The sequence below is a fragment of the Oryctolagus cuniculus genome, chromosome 1, assembly GCF_964237555.1.
Source record: "Oryctolagus cuniculus chromosome 1, mOryCun1.1, whole genome shotgun sequence".
Taxonomy (NCBI): domain Eukaryota; kingdom Metazoa; phylum Chordata; class Mammalia; order Lagomorpha; family Leporidae; genus Oryctolagus; species Oryctolagus cuniculus.
In genome coordinates this window covers 108,915,964-108,943,872 of record NC_091432.1, presented here as the reverse complement: position 1 = coordinate 108,943,872, position 27,909 = coordinate 108,915,964, and the positions used below count along the sequence as shown (strand labels likewise).

The 27,909-nt window shown below is 41.4% G+C and overlaps 2 protein-coding genes and 1 pseudogene across 8 annotated transcripts in view; 2 read left to right on the top strand and 1 right to left on the bottom strand.

The window, feature by feature from the left end:
- Positions 1-27,909, top strand: part of BUD13 (BUD13 homolog) — a 243,226-nt gene that overhangs the window by 5,576 nt on the left and 209,741 nt on the right. The window lies entirely within an intron of this gene.
- SIK3 (SIK family kinase 3) overlaps positions 1-27,909 on the top strand; it is a 243,756-nt gene that overhangs the window by 88,682 nt on the left and 127,165 nt on the right. The gene's annotated exons all lie outside the window — the stretch shown is intronic.
- On the bottom strand, positions 927-1,785 carry LOC103349271 (ubiquitin carboxyl-terminal hydrolase isozyme L3-like; annotated as a pseudogene).

Genomic DNA, 27,909 nt, shown 5'->3' with positions numbered 1-27,909 from the left:
TGGGCACCGGTTTGAGTCCTGGCTGCTCCACTTCCGATCCAGCTCTCTGCTATGGCCTGGGAAAGCAGTGGAGGATGTCCTAGGTCCTTGGGCCCCTGCACCCGCGTCGGGGACCCAGAGGAGGCTCCTGGCTCCTGGCTTCGGATCAGCATAGCTCCAGCTGTTGTGGACATTTGGGGAGTGAACCAGAGGATGGAAGACCTTTCTCGCTGTCTCTCTCTCTCTCTCTCTTTCTCTCTCTCTAACTTTGCCTTCAAATAAATAAGTAAATCCTTTTTTTGAAAAAAAAAAAAAAAAATCTGGCATTATTGAGGATAACTATGTTAGAAAATTTATAAGAAAATTGAAAACTAGAAATTTGTGAACCACCTTGGAAAAAGCATTCTATGTGATTTTACATATATATGTTAAATTCCTTATAAGCACAAATTCCTAAGAGATACTGTCAGAATACATTAGAGAAAGCAAGCATAGCTTATTCAGTTTACATATAATCTTAAGTATGTAGATAGGTTGTTGGAGGTATTCTTTGAAATAGTGTAGAGTCATATCTGTCAGGAGTGGTCTAGGTGTGACTTATCTTAAGAATAGGAGCAGATCTGTCAAAATTATTTAACTTTGTGGCTCAATCCCTACATCATAATGTTTTTAGGTAGGAAAGAGGTACAGTTGAAAGATTGTGTCATATTTATCTCAGATTTATTTCAAGTTGCTGTTTCTGGAGGTTTCCTTCTTTCCTGTATTTCTCATCTTTTCTGTTTTCTTGAGAAGATCTCACTTCATTTTCCTTGTATATTTTCACATACAAGCATAGTTCTTGTATTTCTGTGAAATGATACTTCACCTAATATGCACTGTGTTTCTTTGAGGAAATAGTAACTTCATGGTATTTCAAGGTCATTGAAAAATAAGACTGGAACATAGGATTTTTTTTTCAAAGTTTAATCCACATAAAGTTTAATCAGGTTAATGAAAATATCAAAATTTTTCACTTAGTGTATGGCAGCAGAAATTAAATTTTTGTTATAAGTAATACAGTATTTGGTGTTTCCATTATTGACAAACTATGCTGCAGAAAGAGTGATCACATTAAATCTTAATTCATCAGGGTCACGTTCCGTAAACTTCTTGCAAACTTCTATGGCATCCTCTAATAAACTTTCATCACTAGTTTTTCCATGGTTAATTGGAAATGGTTTCCGCCCATCTAATTCATAGAGATGCCCATCTACATGAACTAATGCAATAAAATGAAGATCTACTTTTTCATCTATATTTGATGCCTCAGTCTGACCTTCGTGGGCACTGGTCTCATGAGTCACTTGAATGGCGTCATAGTTCTCCAAGTACTTGGCTCATTCTTCAGGGCTCATTGACACAGACTCTTCCAGGAATTTTTTTCAAGGTTGATCCAGATTCAAAGTGCATCTTGTCTTTATTGTTCGCAATAGCACATGGATCAATCCGATTGTTCCACAGGCATTGCTGATTGTTTGCTTCATGAAATATACTGATGATGTCACATCCTGTCCCTGAGATTTTATTTTTTCCTCTTCTTCTGTTCTGAATATTTCATACTTTTCTGTAATAGGGAAGAGAAGTAACACTGCACAAACTGGTCTTGGTACCATGCTAAGAAGTTCAGGATCCATTCCATATACATCAACAAACTGCCAGTTAGGATGCAGACCTAATTGCTTGAGAAACTGGTTGGTGACCTCTGGATTAGCCTCCAGCGGCAGTCAGCGCTGACCCTCCATGATTGCTCTGCCTGGCCTCTCTCCAGCTCTCATAGGATTTTTTTAAAACCAGCCTAATTAACAGTAAATTTTCATGTGACAACAATGGTAGTCACTTTCATCTTATCTTTTTTTCCTCAGAAACCTGAGCTATTTATTTGGATAGTTATATATTTTTTAAAAAGGATATCTTTAATTCAAAACATACTTTATTATGTAGCTTGGCCAGACTACAGTTCCCGGGGCTTCCACTATTGGCTAATGATGGTTAGTGTGTGGAGGATGGCGTGCCTTACAGCTGGGCTGTGGCATAGCTGCCATTGTGCAGATTTCCACTTTTAAAGAATTTGCTGAGTGGAACTGGCATCTCCCTGAGTTGAGCAGAAAAGCCTCTATGGTGAGGATTAATAACTAGCTATAGGGTGCCAGTGTTAAGCCTCACTGGTGACACCAGCATCCCATGTGGGTGCCAGTTCATATCTCAGCTGCTCCACTTGCAATCCAGCTCTTTGCTAATGTGCCTGGAAGAGCAGCTGAAGATTTCCCAAGTCCTTGGGCTCCTGCACCCGTGTGGGAGGCTGGGTGGTGTTCCTGGCTCCTGGCTTTGGCCTGGCTCAGCCTCAGCCTCAGCCTCAGCCTCAGCCTCAGCCTCAGCCTCAGCCTCAGCCTCAGCCATTGCAGTCATCTGGGGAGTAAACCAACAGATGGAAGATTCTGCTGCCCCTCACCCTCAACTCTGCCTTTCAAGTGAATAAGTACCTTAAAAAAACAAAACAAAACAAAACTAGGTATAGTTTTTGAAGTGTATTTAGATTTCTTATTTTTATTTATTAGAGAGAGGGAGAGAGAGAGAATAAGAGAGAGGTACAGACAGACCAAGAGAGCAGAGCACTCCCATCCACTTGTTCACAATAACCAAGGCCCAAAGGCTCACAATAACCAGGGCTAACCTGGGTTGAAACTGGGAGCCGGGAACTCAACCATGAAGGTGTCAGGAACCTAATCACTTAAGCCATCACCGTTGCCTCTTAGGACATGCATTATTGGGATTCAAAAGCTAGAGCTGAGTATGGAACCTAAGTACTCCAGTATAGAACAGGTGTATGTGTGTGTGTGTGTGTGTGTGTGTGTGTGTTTAAATTTTTGACAGGCAAAGTGGACAGTGAGAGAGAGAGACAGAGAGAAAGGTCTTCCTTTGCCGTTGGTTCACCCTCCAATGGCCGTCGCGGCCGGCGCGCTGTGGCTGGCGCACCATGCTGATCCGATGGCAGGAGCCAGGTACTTCTCCTGGTCTCCCATGGGGTGCAGGGCCCAAGCACTTAGGCCATCCTCCACTGCACTCCCTGGCCACAGCAGAGAGCTGCCCTGGAAGAGGGGCACCCCGACCGAACTAGAACCTGGTGTGCCGGCGCTGCAAGGCAGAGGATTAGCCTAGTGAGCCGCGGCGCCAGCCAGGTGTGTGTTTTAAGAATTTATTTTGGCCGGCGCGGCGGCTCACTAGGCTAATCCTCTGCCTTGCAGCGCCGGCACACCGGGTTCTAGTCCCGGTCAGGGTGCTGGATTCTGTCCCGGTTGCCCCTTTTCCAGGCCAGCCCTCTGCTGTGGCCTGAGAGTGCAGTGGAGGATGGCCCAAGTGCTTGGGCCCTGCACCCCATGGGAGACCAGGAGAAGTACCTGGCTCCTGCCATCGGATCAGCCGGCTGCAGCAGCCATTGGAGGGTGAACCAACGGCAAAGGAAGACCTTTCTCTCTGTCTCTCTCTCTCTCACTGTCCACTCTGCCTGTCAAAAAAAAAAAAAAAAAGAAAGAAAGAATTTATTTTATTTAAAGGGCAGTGTTACAGAGAAGAGATTGGGGAGGGGAGTGGAGGAACAAGAGGCAGGGGGAGAGAAAGAGAGAGAGAGAGAGAGAGAGGTATTTTATTCTTTCATCCGTTGGTTCACTCCACAAATGAATGGCTGCAATGGCTGGGGCTGGCCCTTGTCAAAACCAGGAGCCTGAAACTCCATTCAGTTTTCCCAAATGGGTGTCAGGGGCCCAGGATAGGACTCTCTGCTCATTTGGGATGCTGATGTTGTAGGCAATGACTTAACCCACTGTGCTACAACACTGGCCCCAAAACACAGGTGTCTTAACAAGTATTTTAACTGCTAGGCTAAATGCCTATCCCTGAAGTGGATTTTCATTAAAAAAAAAAAAAAAGTACTTATTTAATTTTTATTTTGAAAGGCAGAGAAACAGAGGTTGGTCTTCCACCCACTGCTTCACTCCCTAAATGCTCACAGCTTCCAGGACTGGTATAGACCAAAGCCAGGAGCCTGTAACTCAATCCAGGTCTCCCATGTGGGTGGCAGGGACCAAAGCAAGCACCAGATCCAACATCTACTTCCTCCCAGGGTCTACATTAGCAGGAAGCTGGAGTTAAGAGCTGGATCCCAGAAACTGAACCTAGGTACTCTGAAGTGGGATGTGGGCATCTTAGCTGCTAGGCTAAATGCACACTCCTGGTTTCTCGTTTTCAGCAGTGCTCTACATCTAAAATGAGGACCAATCTGTACTCCTCACTTCTTTTGATTTAATAAATAATGTGCTTCGACTTTAAATTCTTGACTTGAATTGTTTCTTTTTTTATATGTGAAATTTTTTTAAAGAATTATTTTATTTATTTGAAATGCAGAGTTACAGAGAGAGAGGTCTTCCAGTCCGCTGGTTCACTCTCCAAATGACTGCAACAGCCAGAGCTTTGCTGATCCGAAGCCAGGAGCCAGGAGTTTCTTCTTGGTCTCCCACGCAGGTGCATGGACTCAAGGAGTTGGGCCATCTTCTGCTGCTTTCCCAGGCCATAGCAGAGAGCTGGATCGGTAGTGGAGCAGTCAGTACTTGGACCAGTGTCCATATGGGATTGCCAGCATTGCAAGCTGGGGCTTTCACCCATTGCGAAACAACACCGGCCCCTTGTATGTGTATTTAGGAGCTTCTGTGAAATTGAGTCTACCTAAAGCAAATAGAATAGTTAACAGCAGCAAAATTGAAAAAACTTTTTACTGTGTGCCTGGCATTTCATTGAATATATTATTTAATTCAGAGAACAACTCTGTGAACTGCTTTTAGCTCATGGTTTTTTTGCCTTCATTTTATATTAGAAGAAATTGTTCATAGAGATGTTAAACACATTACCCAAAATGCAAAAGTAGTTAGTAGCAGAGCTTGAATTCCAAACCAGATCTGCCCTGAGTTGAGCCTTTCTTTTATGTTTTTATGTTCACTAAAGATTCCTTGAACAGAAATGATTGTTGGGTACATGTAGCTTGGTTAATTCCATATAAATCTTGTCTGTTTCTAAATAGTCATAACCTAATACTTTTTTAAAAGATTTATTTATTTTTATTTGAAAGCCAGAGTTACACAGAGAGAGGAGAGGCAGAGAAAAAGGTCTTCCATCTGCTGGTTCACTCCCCAGATGTCCACAACGGCCAGACTCTGCTGATCCGAAGCCAGGAACCAGGAGCTTCTTCCGGATCTCACACTGGTGCAGGGACCCAAAGACTTGGGCTACCTTCTACTGCTTTCCCAGCCCATAGCAGAGAGCTGGATCAGAAGTGGAGCAGCCGGGTCTCGAACCAGCGCCCATATGGGATGCCGGCGCTTAAGGCCAGGGTGTTAACCCAGTGTGCCACAGCGCTGGCTCCTAGAATCTGATAAACTTAATGTGAATTTCTCATTATAAGAGACTAAATGTAGCAAAAATTAGTATTATAAGAAAGAGAATGTTACTGTGGTAGGCAGACCACTCTCTTGCCTACCTCAATTTTTTTTGTTGTTTTTTAAAATTTTTTATTTTTACTATTTTGACAGGCAGAGTTAGTGAGAGAGACAGAGAGAAAGGTCTTCCTTCCGTTGGGTCACTCCCCAAATGGCCACTACGGCCGGTGCGCTGCACCGATCCAAAGCCAGGAGCCAGGTGCTTTCTCCTGGTCTCCCATGCGGGTGCAGGGCCCAAGCACTTGGGCCATCCTCCGCTGCCCTGCCGGGCCACAGCAGAGAGCTGGACTGGACGAGGAGCAACCGGAACTAGAACCCGGCGCCCATATGGGATGCCAGTACCACAGGTGGAGGATTAACCAAGTAAGCCAAGGCGCCGGACCTTGTTGTTGATGTTATTGGTTGTTGCTCTAGCAATTACAAAGGCTGCATTTACTCAACACGTCATATATGCTTATGGTAGAACACTGACTGCTTTTCCTGTTGGCAAATCTGTACTTAACCAATACTGGCTACCTATAAGGAATGTAAGCATGTAGAATTTTTTTTTAAAACATTTATTTATTTGAAAGTCAGAGTTACACAGAGAGAGAAGGAAAGGTAGAGAGAGACAGAGAGAGGTCTTCCATCCGCTGGTTCACTCCCTAATTGGCTGCAACGGCCGGAGCTGGGCTGACCCGAAACCAGGAGCCAGGAGCCTCTTCCAGGTCTCTCACGTGGCTGCAGGGGCCCAAGAACTTGGGCCATCTTCTATTGCTTTCCCAGGCCACAGCAGAGAGCTGGATAGGAAGTAGAGCAGTCAGTACTTGAACTGGTGCTCATATGGGATGTCACTGCAGGTGGCAGCTTTACCTGCTACGCTACAGTGCCAGCCCCGCACGTTGAATTTTAGAGCAGGAGAAACACAACTTCCACCTCATTTCACAGTAGAGTTCACTTAAGGATAGTCTTTTTGGTGACAGTAACTTACTTTCTGCTTGTTAATTCTGATACTTGCATAATGCTAGCTGGTAGATATTGTCAGATGACAAGCCTTCCTCCTACGTGTTCTCCATGAAAGAACTGCTAGTGACAAGCATTTCATTATATTGAGATTTCTGCTTGATACTGTTATAGGTTAAAGTATATTTCTTATGAAGCTAATATTGTGAAATGTTCTTTTTTTCTTCTTCCAGAATATGCATTTTTTTTCTTGGTAATGGGCTAGATGTAGGCATATTATATAGAAGGAGATGCTGTAGCCCATATGGACACTAGTGAAAGTAATTTAAACAGAAAAATAGATTCTGCTTTTATTGGGAAAATGATCTAAGATGGATACTTTTTTTTTTTTTTTTTGTGAGAGAGGAAAGAATAATACGTTATCCCAATATTTGCAGTTTACAGTCAGTTGGAATCTAGAAGCTTTCTAGATGTTACTATAATGCTTAAAAGACAGGCTTTATAAAAGTCAGGAAAGGACTTAGAGTTGATACAAAGATGAGTTTGAAAAAGCATGGCAAGTTCGGGGAACTGTAGATGGTTTCTGAAGGCAAGAGCACAATGGTGGTGTGAGGAAGGGGCAGGGAATAGGAAAGAATAGGTTAGTAGAGACCAGACAATGAGGGTACTTTGTATTTAATGCTAAGGAGTTTGGATTTCTTCCTGTTGCCAAAGGGAAAACTTCTAATAGTTTTAGAATCGGCTTTTCTATTATTGGTTCATGTGACAAAATTGAGGATACATGGAAGGTAGTGAAACTTGTATTTATCAGGAGACTTACTCATTATCAGGAGTCTGTTAGAATCATTAAAGAAACAGGGGCTGGCGCTGTGGTGTAGCAGGCTAAGCTGCTGCCTGCAGCACAGGCATCCTGCACCAGTTTGAGTTCTGGCTGCTCACCTTCTGATCCAGCTCTCTGCTAATGCACCTGGGAAAGCAGTGGAAGATGGCCCAAGTGCTTGGGCCCTTGCACCCACTTGGATGACCTGGAAGAAGCTCCTGGCTTCAGCCTGGTTCAGCCCAGCTGTTGGGGCCATTTGGGGAGTGAACCAGTAGATGGAAGATTCTCTGTCTGTCTCTCTCTCCCTCTTTCTCTCTGTAACTCTGCCTTTGAAATAAATAAAAAACCGAAGTCTTTAAAAAAAGGAGAAATAATGACCTGAATTATGTACATAAATATGCATAAAAAGATGAACTTCATTCATTCAGTTGAGAAATGTTTATTAAGTTCATATTATGTATCAAGCACAGAATTATGCCTTCTGTGGCTGAGGTGAACGTGATATATTTACTACCTTCGGGAGTGTACAGTCTAGTAGGAGGTTGAAGAAGTAACAGGCAATTAGAATTGCTGAATACTATAACAGGACATTTATGACAACATACAGGCTTTAGTGTAGTGTTAGGGGGTAGGAGAGCCTTTTTAGGAAGGCCTAAGTAGAAATCAGCCATGTAAAGCTGTGCAGTATAGAGGGGTGGGGTTCGGGAAGTATGAGGAAATAAGTATCTGAAAATGGGTAGATGAGATGAAAGAAAAACCATGGCTCATTTAGGGAATTACATGGCTGGGTAGTGGAGAGCAAGAAGTGGATTTGAAAGAAATGAGTTCAAAAGAATTAAACAGAATAACCTTATAAACCATGTAAAGGGTTTGGTTAAGAGAAAACGAACTGTTTTAATTTGGAGAGTATCATGATCAAAATTAAGCCTTCAGAAAAATCTTCTGGCTGCTATGTAGAGGATTGGGAGAGGAAGCAGAATAGAGTAGATAATAAAGGAGGAATCAGAGAGGCTGGGGATTTTTTTTTTTTTTGGAAGCAGAAGGAAGTGTTTATGTAAAAGCCTGGTCAGTTCTGTCAAATTTTGCTGGCAAGTCATTTTGATAAGGACCGGGAAATGTCTACTAATTTGGCATTAGTGGGTCACTTGGTGAACTTCCAGGAGAAAGTTTCAGTGGGATGGTAGGAGCAGAGGGCAGTTTCCATTGCATTGAGGAATAGTAGGTAAGGATGTAGCACTAACAAAGATTACTCTTTATAGAATCTTTGCTATGGGGAGGTCAAGAGCAATTGTGAAGATGGGAAGGAGGAGGTCAGTGATTGAAGATTCTAATGAGAATGAAGGGCTATCTGCTGATCTTCCTGAAGGGGAACAGTGAGGTGGGAAGAGAACTAACAGCGTTTAGACATTCATGTGTCGTTTCTCAGACTGTTGTAGGACAAATATTATCGTTGTTGGAAACTGGGACAAAATTGGTATAATTCAGAGGAAGAAAAAAGGGAGGTGATGGGGAAGGGAAGGCATAGAGAAAACAAATTGGTTAGTGGAACTTAGGGTGTCAAGTTCGGAATAGTTATAGATTATGACTAATTCAGCAATGGGGTTGACATAGCAAAGTGGACTAGAGGCAAATGTCCTTAGTAGTAAGGTCACAGTTATAGACTTGAAGTTGCCTAGAATGATGATTGTAACTTGGATGGAGAAGACAGAGCCAGATGCCACATTAGCCTTTATACATTGAAAGATAATCTGGGGGCTGGCTTTGTGGTGTACAGGTTAAGCCGCCATCTGCAGTGATGGCATCCCATATTGGGGACAGTTTGATTCCCAGCTGCTCTGCTTCCAATCCAGCTCCCTGCTAATGCACCTTGGATAACAGTGAAAGATGGCCCAAGTGCTTGGGCCCCTGCACCCACCCACTTGGGAGACCTGGAAGAAGCTCCTGGCTCCTGACTTCAGCCTGGGCCAGCTCGGGCTGTTGTGGCCATTTGGAGACCTCTTTTTCTCTCCCTCTCCCTGTAACTCTGCCTTTAGAATTAATAAAATAAACCTTTGAAAAAGAGACTTTGGTAGTCGTATAGTTGAGTAGCATGAAGTTCAGAGGAGAGGAAGATTTCCTGTTGTTTCTCCCTACTTGAAGGTGGGAGAAAGAATTGTAGTCTCACCTTCTAGTTCCTGTCTGTGATGAGTATTTGCCAAGAAGTTGACCTCTGTTACTGAGAGGTTAATGAGCACTGTTTTTATAGATAGACTTCATCTGTGATTCTGTGTGGCAATCACTGTCAGTTCTTTTAATATGAATGCATTTGAACAACTGCTGCTAAGCAACCTGTTGTCATTTCTTAGTGCTACTATGATTTAGTGTCAATGACTAATGATCTCATTGGGCTACTTACCGCCTCTCCAGCTATGCTGGCATCAATAAGTATTTTAATAGTCTTTAAGAAACACATTCATTAAAACAAGTAATCATTTTGGAGCTGGGCTTGTTGATGTCTGAATGAATTGGACAAGTTAGAGAAATCTTGAACCTGAAAGCTTACTCTGTCTTTCAAGTTGGCTTGGGCAAGGTAACAAAAGGATGAATCAGTTGTAATGTAAGAGGATCTGATATTACTTTTATAAGATATATCACTTTAATATGATATTTTGTCATTAATGTTTTAGTAATCTAACAGCATTAAAGAGAGTTGATAGTCTCCCTATTTTATTATTTCTTGGCTCCATGACAGAACTATGCATTAAAATGCACTTAAGGTTTTAAAAGGGATATCTAAGAAAGTAGTTAAAATACAAACCCCAGATGGGTTTCTCTGGCTTATAAACTCTTAACAATAGCTAATTGCAGATAGATTTTTTTTATTATTCAAGGTATTGTGTCAGCTCTTCTGTGTATACCTTTTATATTGGAGCATAAATAATGGAGATATTATCTTACCCAGCATTAGGTTTGGGTACGTAGTTTCCAAAGTAGGAATACAAAATAGTGTTATTTCATGCTATACTTTCACTTTCCCCTTATATATAGACCTGCTGGAGTTTAGAGGTTGGATAAAATGGCTTTGAACTACATGTGACCAGATAGAAATTTTTACAAACAATGAAAAAAACCCACAATGATCTAATATACAGATCTAATAGTAGATATATTCCTTATATACTTATATGTGTCATTTAGAATTAAAGAATTGCCAATTATAATTATATTCTTGTGGTAGGCATTGCGTTTCAGTGGGTTAAGCTGCCCCATGGGGCACCTGCATCCCAAAGTGGAGTAAACTGGGATTAAGTCCTGCCTCCACTTCTGATCCAGCTTCTTGTTAATGCAAACCTTAGGAGGCAGCAGATGATGATGACTCAAGTATTTGAGTCCCTGCCACTCAGTAAGAGACCCATTTGGAGCTCTTGTCTCCTGGTTTTGGCCTTCCTGACACTGACTATTGCAGGCATTTAGGGAGTTGATGAAAGATCTTTCTCGCTTTCTTCTATGTTGCTCTGCCTTTCAAATAGAGAAGAATAAAAATTAACTTAAAATATTTAGATTCTTTTATTTGCCAAAATGACAAAACTTTATTTTTTTAAAAAGATTTATTTATGTATTTATTTGAAAGTCAGAGTTACACAAAGAGAGGAGAGGCAGAGAGAGAGAGAGGTCTTCTATCTGCTGGTTCACTCCCCAGATGGCTGCAATGGCTGGACCTCTTCCAGGTCTCCCACGCAGGTGCAGGGGCCCAAGGATTTGGGCCATCTTCTACTGCTTTCCCAGGCCAGCAGAGAGCTGGATTGGAAGAGGAGCAGCCGGGACTCGAACCGGCGCCCACATGGGATGCTGGCGCTTCTGGCCAGGGCGTAAACCTGCTGCGCCACAGCACCGGCCCCCAAAACTTTATTTAAAAAAAGTAGTGTTGCTTTTCAGTTGGAGGGACAAGGCAGACACAATTTAATGGAAAGTAATTATTTCTCAGCAGTCTGTCAACAGCCTGAGAAGTATATGCTGTTTGACTTAGCAATTTAAGAGTTTGTCTTACCGAAATAATGATAGGCTAAGACAGTATAGCCTCAAGAGTATTTATTGCAACATCATTTGAAATAGGAGAAAAGAAATGAAGTAGCCTAAAAGTTTAACCTTGATTAATTTTAGATTGTGGAACACATTCATAATGTAGAAAACTAAAGATGTTGAAAGCTAAAGAGTTTGTGTTTGTAAGTGATAAAAATAATATTCCGTTTGGTGTTTGGAATATGTATGTATCCAGTTGGTTGTGTGGATAGGTATTTATATAGGGGGAAAGTATAGACGTATTCTAGGAGTTTAGGGGCAGATTTTGAGTAGGTGATCCGGGTGTACCTGGAAGAGGTTGGGCTGGTGATGGAGCTGAAGTTGAGGTGAAGCAAATTAAGCCAGGTGATGAAGATAGATTGCTTACTGAAATGCTTATGGGCGCATTCCGTGAGTGATAAGATTAGTGATTTTTTTTTCTTATCAGTATTTTCTAAATTTTCTGAAATAAAAATGTCTTAACATTTTAATTACAAAGTACTTAAACAAATACTACTAAAAGGTGATTGGGTTGCTCAACTTCCATTGAATTGCCAGAAGAGTTTGTGTTACAGACTTAGCAAGTAGGCTAATTGTCAATGATGTGATGATGAAAATGTTAATTATTTTCTTGTTTTGTACCCTTAACATGGACAATGTATTGGATTGTTGAGAGAACATTAAAGCAAGGTATGGACAGATGATTTGTGTTAGTAAAGTGAAATTGCAAGGTCATGGAAATTGAAACATTTTATTCAATTGCTTTTTTAGATCAACAATATATTTTGTTTAGTTTGCTTTCTTCTCTGCACTGAGAGCAGCTGTCCTGCTACTGCCCTTCGTACCCTGAAAATGTATGCCTGCTCCAGGTTCATCTCTACTCACAGTACCTACTGCTGCTGAGCTGACCACTACCTGCTGTGTGGTGTTCAAAAGACCAGAGACAGACAGATGAGCGCCTCAGCAGCTGACACCAAACCAGTGTCATTTCAAGGGACACTGACACAATAGCCAGATTCATCAGGGCTGGGGCTGGGGCTGCCATGGTTGGGCTGGAATTGGGACTGTATCTCATCATCGGTTATACTAGGAACTTTCTCGAAGCAACAATTCTTTTTTTATTTTTATTTTTGACAGACAGAGTGGACAGTGAGAGAGAGAGGGAGAGAGAGAGAGAGAGAAAGAGAGAGAGAGAAAGGTCTTCCTTTTGCCGTTGGTTCACCCTCCAATGGCCGCCACGACCGGTGTGCTGCAGCCGGCGCACTGTGCTAATCTGATGGCAGGAGCCAGGTACTTCTCCTGGTCTCCCATGGGGTGCAGGGCCCAAGCACCTGGGCCATCCTCCACTGCACTCCCTGGCCACAGCAGAGAGCTGCCCTGGAAGAGGGGCAACCGGGACAGAATCCGGCGCCCCGACCAAACTAGAACCCGGTGTGCCGGCGCTGCTAGGTGGAGGAATAGCCTAGTGAGCCGCGGTGCCGGCCTGAAGCAACAACTCTTCTACGTGAAACGTGAATCTGGACTTTGCTGTCTCAGAGGCCATGGGGCTCTTTTCCCTGATGGTAGTTTTTCTCAGCCTGTTCGCCATGTGAACAAGTTGTCTCTACCTCCCATAGTTCCTTGTTCTATGTCTTGGCTATCTTATATACTACTCTTCCTGTACTTTCTCAGTCAACCTAGGGAAAGTGGTTGGCTCAGGGTTTGACAGAGGGAAGACAAATAGATAGTGTATTAATAAGAGAAAATGGATTTTAAAAAGTAGGAAGTGCACTTTCGGGGAGAATTGGAGAGAAAACTGCGCTGGAAATCCTACAAGAGGAAGAGGAACACCGTGGACCTGTGTGGAGGGTGCGGACGTGCAGCATGAACATGAACTCAACTGCACAGCCGAGCACCAGAGAAGGGTAGCAGCTTGGAGACAGAGGCGAGACTAGACTGCAGCACCCTGTGGTGATATAGCTGGAGGGAGAGCAGGATGTGAGTCTGGACTGAAGCCCTGGGGGCTAGTGGTTGCTAACAGTTGCCCTTAGACCCAGTGGAAATTGAGTGAACACAGTGAACTCAACTCAGGTTCCCCACAACAGTGCCTGCTACCCAACTGAGAAAGGGCAGGCGCCATTTTGTGTTTGGGCGGGAGCTGCAGAAGACTTTGTGTGCCCACACAGGAGCTAGCTATGACAGGACACCTTGGCAGTACTCTTGGCAGTGGCTGTTTGGTACGTGTGTGATCCAGAGATTCTAGCAGAGGGAACAGTCCACAGTCCCCACTGACTTTGAGCCTGGTTGGGAGATGGCTGGGCAGCCATGTGGGATGGTGGGGTGCCCACATCCTCCAGAGTCAAGACACCTAGGTGGAGCTATCTCGCAGAACATCTGCCTCTCTCTGACTGGACAGGCTGACAGGGCAGAGAGAAACCTCTGCACTCATGGACTGGGATCCTAGGGTGCTGAGACTGTGGGGACTTGATGGTTATATGAGAAGGTACAGGGTGTAGCTGGGTATTGAGATCTGCCATATCCAACTTGGGTGTTACCCTGGATACTCACCCCACCCTGGTGCACTGATCAGAGCTCCCTGGCCACACCCACCACACCACCTCTTGGTATTCACTGAAAGTGCAGACATTCCACTAAACCACAGAGGAATAGCTCATAGATAAAAGCCATCAGGGAGAAAAAAAAAATCAACTCCACAAATGCCTAAAAACAAACACAGAAATTCAAGAAACAAGAATAAGGAAGACAACCATGAAACCCCCCACCCCAAGGAACACAGCAACATTTCAATATTAGAATATGAAGATAAAGAGGTTAAGGAGATGCCAGAAATGGAATTAAAATTAATCATAGGATTACTCAGAAGTAATCAGAAGCAAATCCTTGAGCTAAAGAAACCCATATATGACATGAATGAGAAATTTTCCCATGAAATTGAGATTTTAAATAGAAATCAGAATGAAATATTAGAAATGAAGAATTCAATAGATCAAATAGAAATGCAGTGGAAAGCCTTAAGAGCAGACTTGGCGAAGCAGCTGAAAGAATATCCAAACTAAAAGACAGATCTTACAGTCAGACTCCTGCACACTCCCCGCCAAAAATACAAACAAGAAAATCGAAAACTTAAAAACAATATTGCATGGGGCTGGCACTGTGGTGCAATGGATTAACCCCTTGTCCTAAAGAATGGGCATTTCATACTGGTGCCGTTTTGAGACCTGGCTGCTCCACTTCCAATCCAGCTCTCTGCTATGGGCTGGGAAAGCAGTAGAAGATGGCCCAAGTGCTTGGGTTCCTGAACCCACATGAGAGACTGGAAGAAGCTCCTGGCTCCTGGCTTTGGATCGGCGCAGCTCTGGCCGTTGTGGCCAATTGGGTAGTGAACCATTGGATGGAAGACCTCTTTTTTTCTTTCTCTGCCTCTTGTCTCTCTGTGTAACTCTGACTTTCAAATAAATAATAAATGAATCTTTTTTTTTTTTTTTTGATAGGTAGAGTGGACAGTGAGAGAGAGAGACAGAGAGAAAGGCCTTCCTTTGCCGTTGGTTCACCCTCCATTGGCTGCCACGGCTGGCGCGCTGCGCTGATCCGACGGCAGGAGCCAGGTACTTATTCTGGTCTCCCATGGGGTGCAGGGCCCAAGCACTTGGGCCATCCTCCACTGCACTCCCTGGCCACAGCAGAGAGCTGGCCTGGAAGAGGGGCAACCGGAACAGAATCCGGCGCCCCGACTGAACTAGAACCCGGTGTGCCGGCGCTGCAAGGTGGAGGATTAGCCTAGTGAGCCATGGCGCCGACCAAATAAATGAATCTTTAAAAAAAAGTGTTGCAGATTTGTAAGATACTATCAAATGACCCAACATGTAGGTCTTAAGAGTTCCTGTAGGTATGGAAAGAGAGAATGGACTAGAAAGCCTATTTAGTGAAATAATTACAGAAAACTTCCCCAATTTAGAGAAAGAAAAGAACTTCCAAGTAGAGGAAGCACATAGAACTCCTAATAGACATGATCAAAAAAGATATTCACCATGACACATTATAGTCAAACTCTCCACAGTAAAATATGGAAGATTCTAAAATGTGCATGAGAGAAATGCCAGATTACTTTCAGAGATCTCCAGTTAGACTTACAGCTGATTTCTAATCAGAAACCCTACAAGCTAGAAGGGAATGGTGAGATACAGTCCAAGTCTTAAAAGAAAAAAACTCAGCACAGAATACTGTACCCCGCAGAGCTCTCAGTTATGAATGAAGGTGAAATAAAGACCTTCCATAGCAAACAGAAAATTGAAAGAATTTATTGCCACTTGTCCATCTTTATAAAAGATGCTTAAGGATGTGCACATAGAAACACAGAAAGATAGCCATCATTCTGAAAGAATGTGAAGGCAGAAAATCCCCCAGTAAAAGTACAAAAGAAATCTAAAGTAAATAATAGGTATATTTATGGAAAAATGGCAGGACCTACTCATTACTTATCAATAATCACCTTGAATATAAATGGCCCCAACTCTACAGTTAAAAGATACAGATTGGCTGAATGGATTAAAAAACAAGACCCATCTATTTGCTGTCTACAAGAAACACATCTCACCAACAAAGATAGATGCAGACCGAAAGTGAAAGGATACAAAAAGGTACTTTATGCTAAAAGAAACCAAAAAAGAACTGGTGTTGTCTTCCTAATATTGGACAAAATAGACTTTAACATAAATACTGTTAAAGAGATGAAGAAAAGCATTATGTAATGATTAAGGGATCAATTCAACAGGTAGATGTGACTATAGTAAAAATTTCAGAATCATAATTAGAGTGCAAACATATATATATATATATATATATACTTAATTATTAAATATCTGTCCTGTTAATGTGACTAAAAGAGATGTACCTGAAAGTGAGCAGTATGTATCTACCAGTAAGAAACAGAAAATGCGGCTGGCGCCACAGCTCAACAGGCTAATCCTCTGCCTGCAGCGCCGGCACACCGGGTTCTAGTCCCGGTCGGGGCACCAGATTCTGTCCTGGTTTCCCCTCTTCCAGGCCAGCTCTCTGCTGTGGCCAGGGAGTGCAGTGGAGGATGGCCCAAGTGCTTGGGCCCTGCACCCGCATGGGAGACAGGGAGAGGCACCTGGCTCCTGGCTTCGGATCAGCGCAGTGCGCTGGCCACAGTACGCCAGCCACAGTGGCCATTGGAGGGTGAACCAACGGCAAAGGAAGACCTTTCTCTCTGTCTCTCTCTCTCACTGTCCACTCTGCCTGTCAAAAAAAAAAAAAAAAAAAAAAAAAAGGAAATAGAAAATGCTTTAAATATTGGATTGGAACCCATGATTCCAGGACTGATCTAACATTTTGAACTGTATAGTCAAACACTAGGCAAATTTGGTTCCCCTGTCTTTGTAAAAATGTGTTTTATTTCATAAATCTTCTGAAGTAAAAGCTTAGAACTGTTATTAGTTATGAATTTGGAATCTGATGAGGAATATCCCTTGATTTTGTATGCCTTTGTTCTTGCTTGAAATTCTGTAGCTGTCAGTATTCTCTTTGATTTGTTCAAAATAGGTTACTTGGTAAAGTTATTCCTGTGTATGTGTGTTTAGTTTGTTTAAGAACAACTTTTTGAACTTGTTTGGGGTTATGACTAAATTTATATCTTTGTATGGCTGAGAATTTATACTTTTATTGTATTTGTTGATCAAAAAGTTCATTACTGCAAAAACTTAGATTAATAATTTTATGGCTATTCTTAAAAATCCCAGTGATTTTATAAATTGTAGAGAAAGCAAAGCACTAGATTTAATGAAACCTTTGTGTGCCAGGCCCTATCTGGGGCATTCTGAAGCATTAGAGTGCTAAAAGTTGTTGACCAAAGGGTGAAAGCCGTGCTTTTGCCTTGCCAGTTTTTTTTTTTTTTTTCTCTTTATCTATGAGATCTTGGTTAAGGTTCATGATGCTCTATGGTGAAATTGAGATTTTACACATTTGTTTCTGTTTACATCTAAAACCCAACTTAGGTAAGAGGAAGACGACTTTCAGATATTTTTCTAAGAGTAGTTGTCAGTCTTTTATTTATTTTCCTTCCCTTGAGTCCTGGAATAGCTTATTTTCTTTCTTTCTTTTTTTTTTTTTTTGAGATTATTTATTTATTTATTTATTTTTTTGACAGGCAGAGTGGACAGTGAGAGAGAGAGAGACAGAGAGAAAGGTCTTCCTTTGCCGTTGGTTCACCCTCCAATGGCCGCCGCGGCCGGTGCGCTGCGGCCGGCCCACCGCACTGATCTGATGGCAGGAGCCAGGTACTTATCCTGGTCTCCCATGGGGTGCAGGGCCCAGGCACTTGGGCCATCCTCCACTGCACTCCCTGGCCACAGCAGAGAGCTGGCCTGGAAGAGGGGCAACCGGGACAGAATCTGGCGCCCCAACCGGGACTAGAACCCGGTGTGCCGGTGCTGCAAGGCGGAGGATTAGCCTAGTGAGCCGCGGCGCCGGCCAGCTTATTTTCTGATCAGCATATATAGTACTCTCATAGGGACACTACTTGGGAACATTAGTAAGATGCCAAGTAGGGAATTTGTAAGAAATGGTAAAAGAGGAAACAACTTTTTAAAAAAAGATTGTATTTATTTATTTGAAAGGCAGAGTTAGAGAGAGAGAGACAGAGAGGGAGAGAGGTCTTCATCTACTGGTTTACTCCCAGAATGGCCCTAACAGCTAGGGCCAGCCCCTTGAGGATCTTGAAAGTCAGGCCCATGAGTTTGAGCTCAGTGTGAGTCAGCACAGGCTCCTGGAGCTCTATAAAAGGAGTGTTTTAGGAAGTTTACTCTTACAGTATCATCTGGGATGGTTACATTATATACTTGTATAACTGGTCAAGATACTTAGGTTAATTAGATAATCCCAAAGAGATTTTAAGATCATTTATTGAATCCTTTTTTTGTTTTGTTTTGTTTTAATTTGAAAGGCAGAGTTACAGAGAGGCAGAGAGAGATCTTCCATCTGCTGGTTCACTCCCCAAATAGCTACAACAGCTGGAGCAGGGCCAGATCCAAACTGGGAGCCAGGAGCTTCTTCCAGGTGTCCCATGCAATTGCAGGGGTCCAAGCTTTTGGTCCATCTCCCACTGCTTTCCCAGGCCATACCAGAGAGTGGGATCAGAAGTGGAGCAGCTGGGTCTCAAACCAGCACCTATATGGCATGCTGGCAACTGCACTATGTCATAGCGTCGGCCCCATTTATTGAATCTTTAGCAAGTATTATTTTTCCCTAATCATTATTTTACTTAAACATGGCAATTAGAGCAGGCTTTGTGACTTAAAAGGTTAAGTCTCCACCTGCAAAGCATCCAATATGAACACTGATTCCAGTCCTGGCTGCTCCTCTTCCAATCCAGCTCCCTGCTAATGTGCCTGGAAAAGCAGCAGAAGATGACTGGTTAGACTTGGTTCCTGGCTTCCTCCCTGGCCCAACACTGACCATCACAGCCATTTGTGGGAGAGTAGATGAGCAGATGATAGATTTCTCTGTCTCTCCCTCTCTTTCTGTAACTCTGCCTTTCAAAAAAATAAAATTTTATGTATATGTGTGTGTGTATGTGTGTGTGTGTGTGTGTGTGTGTGTATATATATAAATAAACTCTGACAACTACCTTGTGAGTTAGATATTATTACTAACCTCTCTTTGACAAGTGAGGAAATGGAAAGCAGCAAGGGCAAGGCAACTTCCCTAGGGTCCCAAAGTCCGCTAAGAGTAGAGCATTCAGTCTGCCTTTAGAAGAAGTCTTAACCTCTATGTTCTAAAGTGTTATTTTTCAGGGAAAATATTACCATTCTTTTCTCCTATGTATTTTTTCCTTTTATTAATTCCCTCTCTTTACCAACAAACTGGCTTAGTGTTTTAGAACAAAGATTTGGCTTGGAGACTTCAAATAGTTTTGTCCATTTGAAACCCTTTACAAAATCGGTTACTGGTTGCTTGTGAATAAAATTTTGTAATTTCATAACTCTGACAAATCAAACCAATTTTAGAGTGGATTTTAAGGCTGGAGGAAGAAAGCTAGCTAGTTCATAAATGTGTCTGGTTTCCTGAGTTTCTTTACCTAGATCATATTGTAAACAGAATTGGTTTTTAATTTGAAACCTGTTTGAATATACTATTTATACCTTAAATGCTAAGCTGACATTAAGCTGCCTTAAAAATTATACACACAACATGTATGTTTGAAGATTAGGCAGTCAAAAGATTTGTCATCAATTTCCAATTTGTTCATGGTCGCTCAAGTTGATGTATGTGTGCTGAGTAGTTTAGGAAAGGCATTTGCTTACTGGTGGGTTCACTCTATGTTCCCTTTGTCACTCATAACAATTGGTCTCTTTGCTCTGCATCGTTTAGGATGAGAGATTGATCTCCTTTAAAAGCCTTTCAGAGACTTTCCAGATTTTTCCTCTTACTTTTTACTATTTGGTTTCTTAGGCAATCTGTCTGCCCTCAGCATCTTGCTGACATCTTTTCAGACCCTCTTCCTCTCCTTTAGCCCTCCTTTTACTTGAGGTTTTCCTTCTCTCTCTCTTGATGCTTTAAGGCTGCACTGAAGGAATATACATGTTTCCTTAAATATCTTTTCCTGCATGGTTTGTAGAATGTATTAGAAGGGTAGAGAGAGAAATGAAATCATGTTTAGTAGAAGCTAAGTAACCTGTATTTTTGGGTCTACTGTAATAGGGTTTCATTCATAAAGGATTAAGTTTATTTTGTTTTCTCAGACTTTTTAAAAAAGTTAAATAGTAATAAATAAAATGTTTTCCAGTTAACCTTGAATTCTATAAGTCAGCCATTTTAGGAATGTAAAGTACCATAGAAGAAAAAGCAATCTGAAAATGATGTGAATATTTGAGTTACTGTAGGGTTATTCTGTGATTTGTCTTTTAAAAAATCAGTTTTATGTATGAAAAGCATTTTTTACTACTGTAGGGAGGGGACAACAAGCAAAGTTCTTAAAAATCTAGCTGTTGTTCACATTTGGTCTCTTAGTGACCTTTTTATTTTCACTGTTACCAGTTTCTGTCCTGATCAGTGGTGGCCATTTATACTACTACCTACAGTGGAAAGCCCTACTTTTTTTTTTTTTTTAAGGTTGTATTTTTTATTTATTTGAAAGGCAGAGTTACAGAGAGAGAAGAAACAGAGATCTTCCATTTGCTGGTTCACTCCACAAATGGTTGCAAAGGCCTGGGCTGTGCCAGGCTGAAGCCAGGAGCGCAGAACTTCTTCTGGGTCTCCCACGTGGGTGCAGGGGCCCAAACAGAGGGGCCATCTTCTGCTTCCACAGACGCATTAGCGAGAAGCTGTGTTGGCAGTGGAGCAGCTGCATCTCTAATCCCTGCCCATATGAGATGCTGGCATCAGCATCACAGGTGGCGGCTGCCACAATGCTGGTCCCAACCCCTATTTCTTTAAAGACACAGCAGTGTATGGTTTATAATTCTATTGGGTCCTCATGATTGAGCCTAACTCTAGTGGTAGAGACCATATAATTTACTCTTATACTTGAAAAAAAATTTTTTGACCGCAATATAATCTTTATGCTGTAGGATTAATGGCATCCTGTATGGGAGTATATTACTGATATAGAGTAGATAAAAAAGGAAGAAATAAGAATAGAAATAGTAAGAAATATTGTATCAATGCCTTTCTCTGTATAGATATACAAAGAAAGGTTTTTTTTATGTATATGTGTTTAAATACATGAAAACTAAGACTTCTCTCTGTCAGGGTTTACAATAAATTTTGTATTCCATATGTATAATGGATATGTGTGAAGATGTGTGTGCTCTAAGTCAGCAATGAAAAACCTGCTGTAGAAGCAAGAAGGGGAGGAATTAATTTTTCCTGACAAAGTCTGGAAAGGTTACATTTTTAAAAAGTGGCTATTTGCAAATTTCTGTTGTGTACAGTGATTGATTAGATAAAAGTATGAGGATCAGGTAGGGGATGGTGGCTGGTAATGTTGGAAGATATAGTTGCAAGATAGGTTGAAGGTAGATTGTGAAATACTGTTTTGACTTTTATCATTAAGCAAAAGACAGCTACCAAAATATTTAGTTAGATCTTTTAGGTCAGATATTTGTCCTGAGAGTATCTCTAATGATATAAAGTTATGTATACTTTTTGATTGAAAGTATGTTGATGAATAATGAATTAGTAACTTAATTTTTAGACTGGTAGAATTATACTCATCCCTCAGTTTTTACAAAAGCATTCTCTGGGGCTGATGTCACGACATAGCATGTTAAAGAACCTACTGCATGTGACACTAGCAACCCATACCAGAGTGCCAGTTCGAATTCCATTTGCTCTTCTAATCCAGCTTGCTGCTAACACTCCTGGGAAGGCAGTAGATGATGGCCAAATTATTTGGGCCCCTGCTTCGCACTTTGGAGACCAGGATGGAGTTCATGGCTCTTGGTGTTGGTCTGGCCCAGCCTTGGCTGTTGGAGCCATTTGAAGAGTGAATGCAGATGGAAGAGATTGTCACCACTCCATCACTCTGCCTTCCAAATAATAAGTAAATAGTTTAAAAAGCATTCCCAGGACCAGCGTTGTGGTAGTGGGTAAAACTGCTGCCTGTGATGCCAACATCCTATATGGGTACTGGTTACACTTCTGATACAGCTCCTGCTAATGGCACAGGGAAAGCAGGGAAGATGGCCTCAGTGTTGGGCCCCTGCCACCTTATGGGAGACCCAGATGAAGCTCTGGCTCCTTGCTTTGGCCTGGGCCCAACCCTGATTCTTGAGGCCATCTGGGGAGTATACCAGCAGATAGATGATATTCTCTCTCTCTCTCTCTCTAACTCTGTTTCAAATAAATAAATAAATAAATACATCTTTTAAAAAATTTCATATAGTGATTCAGATTTAGAATTTAGCACCTGATATTGAAACCTTAGTCTGGGGCCGGCATTGTAGCTTAGCGGTTACAGCTGCCACCTGCAGTGCCAGTATCCCATATGGGTGCCGGTTGAGTCCAGGCTGCTCCACTTCCAATCCAGCTCTCTGCTATGGCCTGGGAAAGCAGTGGGAGACGGCCCAAGCCCTTGGGCCCCTGCACCCATGTGGGAGACCTGGAAGAAGCTCTTGGCTCCTGGCTTCGGATCTGCACAGCTCCTGCTATTGTGGAATTGGGGAGTAAACCAGCTGATGGAAGACCTCCCCCCCCCCCCCCACCTTCTCTCTCTGTGTAACTCTGACTTTCAAATAAATAAATAAATAAATAAGTTTTTTTTAAAAAATTTACTAGAGAGAGCAAGTGAGCAAGCATGTGCTCCATTTGGTTCACCCCCCAGGTGCCTGCAGCAGCTGACAGGTCTAAGTTTGGAACTGGGAACTCAATCCAGCTTTCCCTGTGAATGGCAGTGACCCAATTACTTGAGCTGTCACTGGTGCCTCCAAGTTCTATATTGACAGCGAGCTGGAGTCAGGAGTCAGAGCCAAGTACTGAACCCAGTCACCCTGATGTGGGATGTGGGTATGTTAACTGTTGGGTCACATGCCCAGCCTCTGCCTATTTTCTTGAGAAAACTAGAGTCCAAGGGAAATTAATATTTTTTGTTTGTTTGTTTAAATAAAAATATACTTTTATGTATTGGCAATTTTTTTAACTCTTATGTTAAGCTGTTAGGCTGTATATTCTGGGTTTAGATTTGTTGCTTTACTCATTACTGTGTACCAGTTATACTCAGCTTTGCTTATTAGCCTCTGACCTTTGGGCTGTATTTGCAATATTCTCTCTGGTTATCTCTAGAAGAGGGGAGGGAATTCGTTCTTTAAACTGGGGACGCCCTCTGATGTTGGCAGTTTTTCTCCTTGTCTAGACACTTGCCTCTATGGTAATTTTGTTTAGGAACATTCTCACCTTTGAGTTGTGGACTTAGGGAGATTTGCTGGTAATTGGCTGTGCAGGATTGGTACTGGTTAGAACCATGTTTTATTGATGCCAAGAAACTTGCATAGTTAATGTGCTCAGTCATAGCCTTTTCTTTACATGACCACACCACTAAAATACAGAATGTCTTGCTGTCTTCTAACAGAGTGTGTACTGTTTCCAGTTTTTTTTTTCCCCCTCTGAGGGAGGAAACAAAGTCTTCATCATTGTTGTAAGCCTGAAATTTGTTTTAGTAACTTTGAATCCAATATAATAAAAATTGGAAACTTAGAAATTACTCTATTAGAATAGAAATTCTAGTTGCTTGCTTTTCAGTCTGTAGTAAGGTTTACACCTAAAGGTTTAGTACTTTACTTTCTTTGAGTTAAGCTTTCAGAAACTATCTCCTTCAAGTTAAAGATTTACCTTTGTTATTTGTCCTGCCTTATCCTACTTTGTATGTAAAAATCTGCACATGAGATGTTCATTTCTGGAAATCCACTTATAGGGAGTTAACAACCCCACAGGGCCACATCTAATGATTTCATTTTAATTTGCTCAGTCCTTTCTTTTCCTCAAGGATGCAAATGTAAACAATCTTGGATGGCCTTTAGTTTTAATTTATAACTTTTACTAGGGTTTTACTGATACTGTATCTTTTTAGTACTGGAAGCCTCAGAGGGCCGCCCCAGTTCTTCTTGGTTGTTCCTAGGATTTAGAAGGATAATTTGTTGATGTTGAACCAGCAACATCTTGTGCTTTCTAGGCAGAGTGACAATATTGAATTGCAAGACTGAGCAAATCTTAAAATATGTATATCGTGAACTATATATATTCATATAAAATGTTGAATTAGTTTCTGGCCTGCCCACATTGGTTCCAAAGTTTACTTTGTGTTTTAAAAGGCCTTACTGACTTTAAAAGCAAATAGAGAGAGCTGTGTGAAAACATGTAGCATCTGATTGACACTGAAACTTGGGGGGAGAAATGAATGTAGAAGGAAAGGTGTGGCTGCCTGGGTATCATAAATTACAGACCTACATTTAAAGTTTCAACTACTTAGGTAAGATAACATGTTTTCCTGATTTATTCCATTTTTTTTTCCTGTGTCATTTTCCCATTATTACCCACAACATAGGAGATATTATTTTATTTACTGAAGTCTTATTTGGAAGAGAAAATGTGGATTATTTAGAGGTTGGGGGACAGTTGAGGTCTGTTCAATATTAGGGCCATCTGTGGACACAGCATGTGTATCCTTTTGGATTCTTCAGTAAAATTTTATATTTTTTCTCATAAAATTCTCACACATTTTAATGTATTACCCCCAAGGTTTCTGATTGTTTCTGGCTATTCTGGATGTGTTCTTTTAAAAACGATCACACCTTCTTATAATTAATGCTGTTATATTAGAAATTTCTGAATTTTTATATACTGGAATCTCAGAATTTGTTTTGTATTTAGATTTTACTTACCCCTTCAATGCTTTCATTTTATTCTCTGTCAAACAAAGAAGTTGGGTTAGAAGAAAGTATTTCTAAGAATCTTTTTAGTTCTAACATTATATGGTTCTATATTGAAGTCATGTTCTTTATATTTAATAAAATTAGAGAGTGTTACACCACCCAAATCACAGGTACATTCTATGAATACAGTCAGTCTTGCTAATGTATTTGCCTTTGTTTTTAATACACTGTGTTCTCTGCATAATGATTCTTTAACATCTTGAGGTAAAAAGTGAGTGCTTAGCATTTTAAAAATAACACTCAAAAGTCCAGTTTCTTATTCTGGTTGGAATGGTTTACCATTATCTCCTCTCCTTGCATTTTGGTTTGCTGCTACACTAGTTTTATTGCATATTTTCTCTCCTAAAAATAGATGGTCTTTATCTAAACCATAGTTCTAACAAATATTTGCATCTCAAGTAAAATGTTTCCTACAACAGGGATTTCATCTGGTGAGTTTCATTTAGAGCAAGTTATGTTAAGAGGGCTTCCTAGTACATGTTTATTCTTTTCCATACCCTGCCCCAAGGATGCTCTGTATAGATGTCAAGAGAATCCATTGGGAATGTGAGTGGTGTATTTGTATTATTTCTGCAGGGTATTTCTGCAGATGTATTAGTTATCTCTGCGAATACATTCAATCTGAAGTCGCAGTGGTGCCTGCAACAGGCTATCCTTTGTATTTTCTTTTTAAAAAGATTTATTTGAAGGCAGAGTTTCTTAGAGAAGGAGAGGATGAGAGAGAGAGAGAGAGAGAGAGAGAGAGAGAGAGTCTTCCATCTGCTGGTTAAATCCTCAAATGGCTGCAATGGCCGGAGCTGCATTGATCTGAAGCCAGGAGCCAGGAGCTTCTTCCAGGTCTCCCACGCGATTGTGGGGGCCCCAGGACTTGGGCCATCTTCCACTGCTTTCCCAGGCCATAGCAGAGAGCTGGATCAGAAGTGGAGCAGTCAGGACTCAAACCCGTGCCTATATGGGATGCCGGCACTGCAGAAGGTGGCTTTACCCACTATGCCACTGCGCTGCCCCTGTATTTTCTATATTTATTTGAATGTCAGAGAGAGAGGGAGAGGGAGAGATCTGCTATATGCTGCTTCACTTCCCAAATGCCTGCAACAGCCAGGGCTGGGCCAGGCTGAAACCAGAGTCAGGAATTTATTTCAGGTCTCCTGTGTAGATGGCAGGTACTTAATACTTGAGCCATCATCTGCTGCCTCTCATGGTGTACATTAGCAGGAAGCTGGGATTGGACTCAAACCCAGGCTCTCTGATATGTGATGTGGGAGTCCTAAGCCATGGCTTAACCACTGTGCCAGACACTTTCCACATTTGTTATCTTTTAAGAAGACATAGGAAACAAACATTTCTCTTAGATGCTGGCCAAGGATTTCAACAAATTGAAAGGCTGGTGAGGATGTGGGGAAAAAGGTACCCTAATCCACAGTTGGTGGGAATGTAAACTACTTCCAGCCATTGTGAAAGAAAGTATGGAGATACCTCAGAAAGCTGAAAATAGATATACCATGTGACCCAGCCATCTCCCCTGGGTTTGTTGCAGCGCAACTCACAATAGCTAAGATATGGAATCAACCCAGATGTCCATCAGCTGATGATTAGATAAAGAAAATGTGGTGGGGGTGGGTGTGCATATGTATAATATATATATTATATACTATATAATATATTATATATATGGAATACTACTCAGCCATTAAAAAAATGAAATCCTGCCTTTCGCAACAAGATGGATGCAACTGGAAACCATTGTACTTAGTGAAATACACCAGTCCCAAAAAGACAAATACTGTATGTTTTCCCTGATCTGTGGTAACTAATAGAGTACCAAAAAAAAATATGTAATGTGTATGAGTGAAATTGATATTTTGAGATTTATTGATTGTTTATAGCCCTTGTCTCTACTGTTAAGGAACAATGTTTCTTATTATTATTTGTTGAATTCTTTACTTAGTGTAGGGTTAATCTTATGAGTATAAAATAGACAGAGTAGATCATTGTAAAAATTAAAGGAAGGAGGAAAGAGGGTGAGGGCATGGGTGGAAGCGAAGGTATGGTAGAAATTATTACTGTGCTTCTAAATCTGTGTATATGAAATACATGAAATTTGTTAACCTTAAATTTTTTTTAAAAAAACACTAAAAAAAAAGAAGTGAGATCAGAGCAGATTTCATTTGGTTATTGTTCTGAGTTGAGATACACATAGCAAAAAGTTTACTGTAACCATTTTTACATGTACAGATTGTTAGGTACATTTACATTGTTAGGCAATTAACTTCCAGCAACTCTTCGTATCTTGTAAAACTGAAACTCCCTCCCCATTAAACGATGTTCTCCCTTTCCCCTTCCTTCATCCCCTGGCAACTACCATTTAACTTTCTGTTTGTATGAGTTCAACCAGTAGTTCTTCAGAACTCTTCAGTTATTGCTGCTAAGTGCTTTTGAACACAAAGAGCAGAGTAATCCAGTAAAACCAGTAGAATCAGTGAGTCTTCTGTAATGCAAAGTTTGGAAATTGCTATTTCCTTTCTTTGAGGAAGATAGCAGTAGCTTGTGACTAACACTTATCCCAATAAGTGTGCATGCCTGAGGAAGGAGGAAAGACCTGCTTGTTCTGGGATGAAAGAGAAAAAAGTATGGATGCATGATACATATATAGGGACATAAAGGAAGCTGAGGGAGTTCTTCATGTCTGTTTTCTCTGTTAAGCACAAAGCTAGGTCATCTGTTGAAAATTAGAGGTCTGAGGTTCACTAAAAGGCTTTAAAAAGAAATTGACAGAAGTTTGAAATGATCAGGAATTGGGGTAGGGACATGATCAGGCTTATGTAGAGTAATAATAATAGTAGTAGTTGTAATATGGCTGGTCCAAGTGCAGTGGTGTTTACAACTAATTGATCACAACCAGTTACAGTAGTTGTAATAATAACAGCAGTGAGAACAGCCAGTATCTATTTGTTATTTGTTCTGTATCAGCTACTGTTATGGTCACTTTAATGTATTAACTTTTTATTTATTTATTTTTTTGACAGGCAGAGTTAGACTGTGAGAGAGACAGAGAGAAAGGTCTTCCTTCCGTTGGTTCAGCCCCCAAATGGCCGCTACGGCCAGAGCGCTGTGCTGATCTGAAGCCAGGAGCCAGGTGCTTCCTCCTGGTCTCCCATGCAAG